The following is a 9,767-nucleotide window of genomic DNA, read 5'->3' as shown; positions in this document are numbered from 1 at the left end:
TGTAGATCATGCAGGCAGGGAGAACAAAGGGTAAAATATTTAACTGCAGCAGTGTTTGACTATATTCTGTGCAGTGAGAAAACCTGAAGTCATTTTCAAGGTTCACCATTTCTTACTTCTTTTCAGTCGGGTCAAGTTTCTAAACTTTCTTAATCTCCATTTTCCGGCTAATGAAAAGAAAATAGGATTCCACCGAGTCTCCTCTCTACCTACTCCAGGACTTCTGTGAGGATCAAATGAGATGAGGCACGGGAAAACGCTTCACAGACATTTGGTTAAAGTGTGAAATGTTTGCACCTGGCTATAAAGCAAGTCAGCTTCCTGGGATAAAGAAACTCCAAGGAGGCTAGTTGCTAGGGAGAGGAAGCCGGGTGTTGCTATGTGACATCATTACCTGGCACCCACAGTGACCATTTCTGGACTGGGCTGCACTGTGGGCCACATCTTGCACCATGGAGTCTTGACAGCGTTGGCTATGATTTGGTGGGATGTCGCTCCCGGGTTGTGGCAGAGCCTGTGTCCCACTTGGGGGAAGTCAAGTGTTGGTTTGCTGGTGCCAGATCGGTGGTGCCATTTATTTTTAAATGGCCAGTACACATAATGTCAGCTCCTGCATTGAGTGTCTGCCCCCTGGTGGTCAGTGCACGTCATAGCTACTGGTCAGACAGACAGACACTTCGTTTTTTATAGATATAGATTAGTTTCAGGTATACAGCATAGTGGTTAGTCAATTATATAGTTTACAAAGTTATCACTGATAATTCAATTACCCACCTGGCACCATGCACAGTTATTATAATTTTTAAATCACAAAGCATATATTGAAGGATATGTTTCAAGCTGAGAAGCAATAAATTGATAAATGGCACAAATACCATGGAATAAATCTAACAAAGTAAAGACCTACATAGAAAAATCAGAAAATCTTTAAGAGGCTAACACAGAAGGGTAAACTAAGTCTCCATAAAACCCAGAGAAGAGATGGTAAAACTCCTCTTTGGATCCTGTCTGGAGTCACAGCTGGAAAAAAAAAAAAAAAAGATAAATTAGAAAATCTATTCAACGATACTGTTATAGGTTCACCATCCAATTCATATGTTGAAATCTTAACCCCCAGCACCTCTGAATGTAAACTTATTTGGAAACTAGAGGTCCAGTGCACAAATTCGTACACAGGTGGGGTCCCTCGGCCTGGCTGGCGATCAGGGCCATCTTGCCCAGTCCCGATTGGGGCCGATGAGGGCCAACCGGCCCGATAGGGACGCAGGAGGTTGGCCAGCCAGGGAGGAACTACAGGAGGGATCCAGGGAGTTTCCAGCCCGTCTGGCCCAGTCCTGATCAGCTGAACCCCAGCAGCAAGCTAACCTACTGGTCGGAGCGTCTACCCCCTGGTGGTCAGTGCGCATCATAGCGACTAGTCAAGCAGTCAACAGAACAGTCGACCGATAGGTCAGACACTTATCATATTAGGTTTTTATATAGATAGCATTATTGAAAATATAATAGAGATGGGGTCATTAGGGTAAAACCTAATGTAATATGACATAATGTAATATGGTGTCCTTATAGAATAGGGAAATTTGGACAGAGAAGCAGACACACAGGAAGGAAAGATTATGTGAAGACAAGCCAAGGGGAGAGGCCAACAGGTCCTTCTCTTATGGCCCTCAGAAGGAACCAACCCCGCCGACACTTTCATTTTGGACTTCTAGCTTCCAGAACTGTGTGTCAATATATTTTTGCTGTCTAAGCCACTGAGTTTATGGTACTTTATTATGGCATCCTAGGAAACGAATATAGATTTTGGTACCGAGAAGTAGGGTGTGGCTGTAACAAATACCTACAAATGTGGAGATGGATTTAGAATTGGATACTAGAGTAGGATAGGCCCCTAATCAATATGAGCAGTGTCCTCATATAAAGAAGGACTTTGTACATAGATATGCACATGGGGGGATGTCATGAGAAGATTGGAGTTATGCTGTCACAAGCCAAGGAACTGCCAGGAAGCTAGGAGTGAGGCATGGGGCAGATTCTCCTTCATAGCCCTCAGAATGAATAAACTTTGCTGACACCTACATCTTGAACTTCTAGCCTCCATAACTGTGAGACAATAAATTCCTGTTATTTAAACAACCCAGTTTGTGATACTTTGCTACTGCAGCCCTAGGAAACTAATACAAATACTAATAATAACTTCAAGAAATAGAAAAATATGCTGGGGTGAAGGGGACATCTGTAATACTTTCTTTTTTAAATTTATCTTTATTGCCCTAACCGGTTTGGCTCAGTGAATAGAGCGTCAGCCTGCGGACTAAAGGGTCCCAGGTCCGATTCCGATCAGGAGCATGTACCTTGGTTGTGGGCACATCCCTAGTAGGAGGTATGCAGGAGGCAGCTGACTGATGATTCTCTCTCATCGATGTTTCTAACTCTCTACCCCTCTCCCTTCCTCTCTGTAAAAAAATCAATAAACTATATATATTTTTAAAATTTATCTTTATTGTTGAAAGTATTACAGTTGTCCCATTTTTTTCCCATTGGCCCCTTCCACCTCACACCTGCCACCTGTAATACTTTCAACAATTAAGGTACATTTTTTAAAAAGAATGCTAATCAAAGAAATAAAAAATATGCTATGTTCACCAACTGGGAAACAATATTGTAAAAATATCAGTTCTCTCTGAATTATTTTAAAGAGTTGATGCCATCACAAACAAAATCCCAATAATCATTTCGTGTGGCATTTAACCAAGTGAATGTAAATATTATGTAGTAATGCAGCAGGTCAAGAACACCAAAGAAGAAGAAGGTAGAGGACAAGCCAATCCTCTATTTCCACAGTAGTTGAGGACTTTTCAAGCTGAAACTGTACAAAACTATCTTAATCACTGATAGAAAAAAATAATGTTCTGTGAACATTGACTATTTTTGCCAAACTTTAAAAACTCTTTTACATGTATAAGAAAAAATTTAAAAATAATAAAGCTGTCATTTGAAACATTAAAAATATTGACAATTAAGGTATCCAATATATCAGAATTCCTTTAATGTGACGTTTTGTTTGGGGGGTGGAGGGTTGCGTGTGCTATTTATAGCATCATTATAAAACTGGAAAGAACACAAATGCTCATTATGAGAACTGGCAAATATATTCTGAACAAGTAATTACAGCTAATAGTATCAAGATAAATGACTTGCATTATAGTGAACAAAATTAAGTCAAAAGAGTAAACAGAATATGATGTGTATATTAAAAAGTTTAAGATCAGGCAAAACTATAATGTTTAGGGGTACAAACAAAGATCTTAAGGGCAGCTCTTAAAGTTGGGGGCTTTGATAGGAAACCATAGCATTTACTGAGCAGTGTAGCTCAGGTACATTCAAAGTGCATTGCATGGAGCCACAGAAGCTTCCCTTCAGTAGGAATAAAATGTATAGAGTTTAGGTGGCTTTTTCTCTTTGGTTTTATTTCAGCATTATTTTAAAGAAATGCCAGTTTAATTGTGGAAAACTGATAAAGTACAGATAAGCCTTTACCAAGAAAGTTGTTTGATGAGGAGAGCAGTTGATGGAAACTTGAGTTATTGCCAGTTTATGATCATTATAAATATTGTTTTTATAAACACCCCTTTACGTGTCCTTCATGTCACAGGGTATGCATTTGTTCAGCTTTAGAAGATACTGGGAAATTTCCTTCATTTTAGCCATTCTGGTGTTTACATAAAGGTATCACCTTATAGTTTTATTTTACAGTTCTATAATGATTGATAGAGATTAGTGTCTTTTCATGTATTTACCTTCTATTCTATTGTGTTAGAATTTAATGTTAAATTCAGAATGCCACTGGATTCTGATCTTAACTGTGCTATGAACCCTGGAACTGACCTAAGACAATCACAGCCCCAGTAATTTGACCACTCTGATGTGCACAGAGACAAATAACTTAGAGTCTAATGCTCTTCCCACATTAGTATACAGTTACTTGGAATGATGCTTTGCATATCAGGTACACACTCTGCCACAGTCCCGCTCATCTCTGCTGCCCTTGCCACTTGTGGGTTTTGTACCCCCTGCCACTCCCTCCAATTCCCCATTCCTCTCAGGATTTTTTACAGGTCCTGGCTTCCTACTATCTTCTAACTGATGGTCCATATCCAAACTCCCCTCTGCAAAAGAGACCTCTGCTAAAGCCTTTGCCTGCAATCTTCTTCACATCTCAAAACACAGTGGGTTCCCTGTCTCATCACATGTGCTTTCCTGTCTTTGAAAGTGTTCTTCCTCATGGATCTTCTTCCTGGGTGGATTTAATTTCTTCAGCAATCAGCCTATCCACTTGGGTAGGGAGCTCAGTGCCTCTTTCATACTTTTGCCTCCCTGGCCTAATATACAATCTCCAGGAGTTGTTTTCACTTTTGTCTAATTTGTATTAAACCCAGTGGAAGACGAGGCAGAAGGGCCTGGCAAATTTTCTAATAAATTAGGATGAAGCCTCGTGACAGGACCATCTAAAGATGTACAGCTCGTTTATCCTTCAGCATGTAAGCTGAAATGAAAATTATCAGTGCTTTGCTAAAATGGCCAGAGAAGAATGATGTACAATTGCTGTGCAAAACGTTCCCTCTCTTTCCACTATGATTACCTTATAAATGATGGCTGCTTTCTTAAATACTGGGTATATGATGGATCCTCCATTCACTCCCTATTCACTTATGCAGTGCCCCAGCCACTGTGCAAGAACCTCTGATGCAAAGAAAACTCAGACCCCCTTCCTAGGCAGCTAAAACAGACAGACACACACACACACACACACACACACACACACACACACACACACACACACCAATTCTTTCTGTCTTGGTGGGATAAGGATCAGTGAATATTAGCAGCTGGAGAATGTCACAAGGGGGCAGCAGTGAGATAGAAAGCTGTAAAGCTGTGACCTAGAGGCAGGACATCCATTTTTCTGTAGTTCTCATAATTGAGGACACGCACACCATGATGTCGTGCAAAGACCAGGTTCAGTGCTCCAGAACATCCACAAGCGCTGAGCTCTAAATTGGTCTATAGCAGTATTATTGATATTTAGATAAATCATAGTGTGTCCTATATGCATTTCTCATTGTCTTGGGAATGTATGTATTCACTAGAGGCCCAGTGCAAAGATTCATGCACCGGTGGGGTCCCTCGGCCTGGCCTGCGGGGACCAGGCCAAAACCAGCTGACATCCCCCGAGGGGTACCAGATTGCAACAGGGCACAAGCCAAGCCGAGGGACTCCACCGGTGCACAATCAGGGCCAGGGAGGGCCTGTGGGAGGGCTGCAGGACGTGTCTGGCCCGTCTCACCCAGTCTCGATCAGCTGGACCCCAGCAGCAAACTAACCTACCGGTCGGAGCATCTACCCTCTGGTGGTCAGTTTGTGTCATAGCTATCAGTGGAATGGTCGAATGGTCACTTAGGATTTTATATATATAGACTAGTGGCCCGGTGCACGAAATTCATGCACAAGGAGGTGGAGTGGGGGGGGACCCTCAGGCCAGCCTGCACCCGCTCCAATCTGGGAACCTTTGGGGGATGTCCAACTGCCAGTTTAGGCCCGATCCCTGTGGCAGTCAGACATTTCTCTCGCAATCCGGGACCACTGGCTCCTAACTGCTCCTCTGCCAGCCAATCTGATTACCCCTAACCACTCTGCCTGCTGGCCTGCTCACCCCCAACTACCTCCCATGCCAGCCTGTTTGCACCCAACTGCACCCCTGCCAGCCTGCTTGCCCCAAACAGCCCTCCCCTGCCGGTCGCATGGCCCCCAAATGCCCTCCCCTGCCAGCCTCATGGCCCCTAACTGACCCCTGCTGGCCTTATGGCCCCCAACTGCTCCCCCTCTGCAAGCCTCATGGCCACGAACTGCCCCCCCCCCCCCGCTGGCCTGCTGGCCCCCAACAGTTCCCCTGTGCTGGCCTGCTCAACCCCAACTACCCCCATGCCAGCCTGATTGCTCCAAATTGCCCTCCCCTGCCAGGATGCTCACCCCCAACTGCACCCCTGCCAGCCAGCTCACCCCCAACTGCCCTCCCCTGCTGGCCTCATGGCCCCCAACTGCCCTCCCGGGCCAGCCTCAGGGCCCCCAATTGCCCTCCACTGCCAGCCTAATGGCCTCCAACTGCCTTCCCTGCTGACCTCATGGCTCCCAACTGTCCTCCCTAGCTGGCCTGATAGCCCCCAACTGCCCTCTCCTGCCACCCTGTTTGCCCCCAACTGCTCCCCCTGCTGGCCTGATCACCACTTCCTGCCCGCCCCCTGCCAGCCTGCTCTCCCTCACCTGCTCCCCCTGCCACCCAGCTCGCCCTCAACTACCCCTCTTACTGGCCTGCTCACCCCCAACTGACCCCCTGCTGGCCTGCTCACCCTCAACTGCCCCCCCTGCCAGCCAGCTTGCCTCAAACTGCCCCCACTGCTGGCCTTCTCACCCCCAACTGCCCCCAATGCCAGCCTAATTACCCCCAACTGCCCTCCCCTGCCTGGCAGCTCACCCTCAACTGCCCTCCTCTGCCAGCCTCATGGCGCCCAACTGCCCTCCCCAGCTGGCCTGATTGCCCTCAACTGCCCTCTTCTGCCAGCCTCATGGCGCCCAAATGACCCCCTGCCAGCTTCATGGCATCCAACTGCCCTCCCCTGCCAGCCTCATGGTCCTCAAATGCCCCACCTACCGGCCTTATACCCACAACTGCCCTCCCCTGCCAGCCTCATGGCCCCCAACTGCCCTCTACTACCAGCCTCATGGCACCCAACTGCCCTCCCCAGCTGGCCTGATTGCCCCCAACTGCCCCCACTGCTTAGCTGCTCGCCCTCAACTGACCCCTGCCAGCCAGGTCTCCCCAACTGCCCCCCCTGCTGGCCTGCTCACCCCCAATTGCCCCCCCTGCTGGCCTGCTCACCCCCTACTGGCCCCCCTGCCAGCCTGTTCACCCCCAACTGACCCCCTGCCAGCCTGCTCACCCCCAACAGACCTCCCCTGCCAGCCTCATGGCCTCCAACTGCCCTCCCCTGTCAGCTTCCTGGCCCCCAACTGCCCTCCCCTGCCAGCCTCATGGCCTCCAACTGCCCTCCCCTGCCAGCTTCCTGGCCCCCAACTGCCCTCCCCTGTAGGCCTCATGGCCCCCAAATGCTCCACCACCAGCCTTATGGCCCCCAACTGCCCTCCCCTGCCAGCCAGCTCTCCCCCAACTGCCTCCCAAGCTGGCCTGTTCACCCCCACCTTTCCCCCTTCCAGCCTTATGGCCCCCAACTGCCCTCCCCAGCTGGCCTGACTGCCCCCAACTGCTCCCCCTGCCAGCCTGATCGCCACCACCTGCCCCCCTTGCTGGCTGCTTGCCCTCAACTGCCCCCCTGTAAGCCTGTTTGCCCCCAACTGCCCCCTCTGCTGGCTTGCTTGTCCCCAACTGCCCCCCATGCTGGCCTGCTCATCCCTAATGCCCCCCTTGCAGGCCTGTTCGCCTCCAACTGCCCCCCTGCCAGCCTACTCAACCCCAACTGCCCCCCATGCTGGCCTGCTCATCCCTAATGCCCCCCTTGCAGGCCTGTTCGCCTCCAACTACCCCCCTGCCAGCCTGCTCAACCCCAACTGCCCTCCTCTGCCGGCCTCATGGCCTCCAACTGCCCTCCCCTGCCAGCCTCATGGCCTCCAAATTCCCTCTCCTGCCAGCCTCATGGCCTCCAACTGCCCTCCCCTGCCAGCCAGCTTGCCCCCAACTGCCCCTCTGCCAGCCTGTTCACCCCCAACTGCCACCCTGCAGGCCTGCTCGCTCCCAACTAACCCCCCTGCTGGGCTAATGGCCTCCAACTGCCCTCCCCTGCCAGTCAGCTCACCCACAACTGACCCCCCTGCCAGCCAGCTCGCCCCCAACTGCCCTCCCCTGCTGGCCTCATGGCCCCCAACTGCCCTCCCGGGCCGGCCTCATGGCCCCCAATTGTCCTCTCCGGCCGGACTCAGCCCTCCCCTGCTAGCCTCATGGCCTCCAACTGCCCTCCCCTGCTCACCTCATGGCTCCCAACTGCCCTCCCAAGCTGGCCTGATTGGCCCCCAACTGCCTTCCCCTGCCAGCCTGTTCGCCCCCAACTGCTCCCCCTGATGGCCTGATCACCACCACCTGCCACCCAGCTCGCCCCCAACTGCCCCTCCTGCTGGCTTGCTCACCCCCAATTGACACCCTGCTGGCCTGCTCGCCCTCAACTGCCCCCCATGCAAGACAGCTTGCCCCCAACTGCCCCCCTGGTTGGCCTGCTCGCCCTCAACTGCCCCCCCTGCCAGCCAGCTCGCCTCCAACTGCCTCTCTGCCAGCCTCCTCAACCCAACTGCCCTCCCCTGCCAGCCTCATGGCCTCCAACTGCCCTCCCCTGCCAACCTCATGGCCTCCAACTGCCCTCCCCTGCCAGCCTCATGGCCCCCAACTGCCCTCCCCTGCCAGCCTCATGGCCCCCAACTACCATGCCCTGACAGCCTCATGGCCCCCAACTGCCCTCCCCTGCCAGCCTCATGGCCCCCAACTACCATGCCCTGACAGCCTCATGGCCTCCAACTGCCCTCCACTGCCAGTCAGCTCGCCCCCAACTGCCTCCCCTGCCGGCCTCATGGCCCCCAAATGCCCCCCCCCACCAGACTTATAGCCACCAAAAGCCCTCCCCTGCCACCCTCATGGCCCCCAACTGCCCTCCCCAGCTGGCCCGATTGCCCCCAACTGTCCCACTGCTGGCCTGATTGCCCTCAACTGCCCCACTGCCAGCCAGGTTGCCCCTACCTGCCCCTCTTGCTGGCCTGCTCACCCCCAACTGTCCCCACTGCTGGCCTGCTTACCGCCAATTGTACCCCCTGCTAGCCTGCTCGCCTCCATCTGCCCCCATGCCGGCCTGATTGCCCCCAACTGCCCTCCCCTGCCAGCCAGCTCGCACCCAACTGCCCCCCCCCCCTTGCCGGCATGTTTGGCCCCAACTGCTCCCTTGCCCGCCTGCTCACCCCCAACTGCCCCCTTGCCAGCCTGATCGCCACCACCTGCCCCCTTGCTGGCCTGCTCACCCCCCTACTGTCCCCCCATGCTGGCGTTCACCCAATGTGTTTTCCGGTGGTCTTGTCGCCTAAGACCATCGGAAAACACAGATCTTTACATTACGATTCATTAACAGTAGCAAAATTACAGTTATGAAGTAGCAACGAAAATAATGTTATGGTTGGGGGTCACCACAACATGAGGAACTGTATTAAAGGGTCACGGCATTCAAAAGGTTAAGAACTACTGCTCTATGAAGAGGGCTTATAAAACACATATCTGGACCCCAACTCCCAAGTTTTCTGATGCAGTAGGGCAGGGCAGGGCCAGAGAATCTGCATTTCTAATAAGTTCCAAGGCGATACTAGTGCTGCTGATTAAGGAATCACACTTGAAGAACCCCTGCCTTAAAGAGAGGCAGAGGAAATATATTGGTCCAGACCCTATCGTGGGTGGGGAAGATACAGAAAGGTGTAATCATGGTCTCTACTCCAGAGTCTCTCAGACTGATGTGGGAGAAAGGCCCACAAGCAGATGACCATAACACATCACAGGAAGTACCCAGTGAGTGATTTTTACCTGTTAACTTGGGAGTTCAGGGGAGGCTGGTTTTATCTTAGGCAATTAAAAAAATAGTAGTGTTTAACTGGATGAGTGAATCCCTACTGAGTAAATTTCAGAAAACTTTGAATGTGTAGCTGTGTTTATACAGGTAAAGATGAAC

At 50.9% G+C, this 9,767-nt stretch overlaps 1 non-coding gene across 1 annotated transcript; it reads left to right on the top strand.

The window, feature by feature from the left end:
- Positions 1 to 899: 899 nt before the first annotated feature.
- LOC114228574 (small nucleolar RNA SNORA26) lies at positions 900 to 1,022 on the top strand. Its single transcript, XR_003614725.1, has one exon. It is a non-coding gene; the product is annotated as a small nucleolar RNA SNORA26 (small nucleolar RNA).
- Positions 1,023 to 9,767: the final 8,745 nt, after the last annotated feature.

The sequence above is a fragment of the Eptesicus fuscus genome, chromosome 1 (assembly GCF_027574615.1).
Source record: "Eptesicus fuscus isolate TK198812 chromosome 1, DD_ASM_mEF_20220401, whole genome shotgun sequence".
NCBI lineage: Eukaryota > Metazoa > Chordata > Mammalia > Chiroptera > Vespertilionidae > Eptesicus > Eptesicus fuscus.
This window is presented reverse-complemented; position numbering and strand designations above follow the sequence as displayed.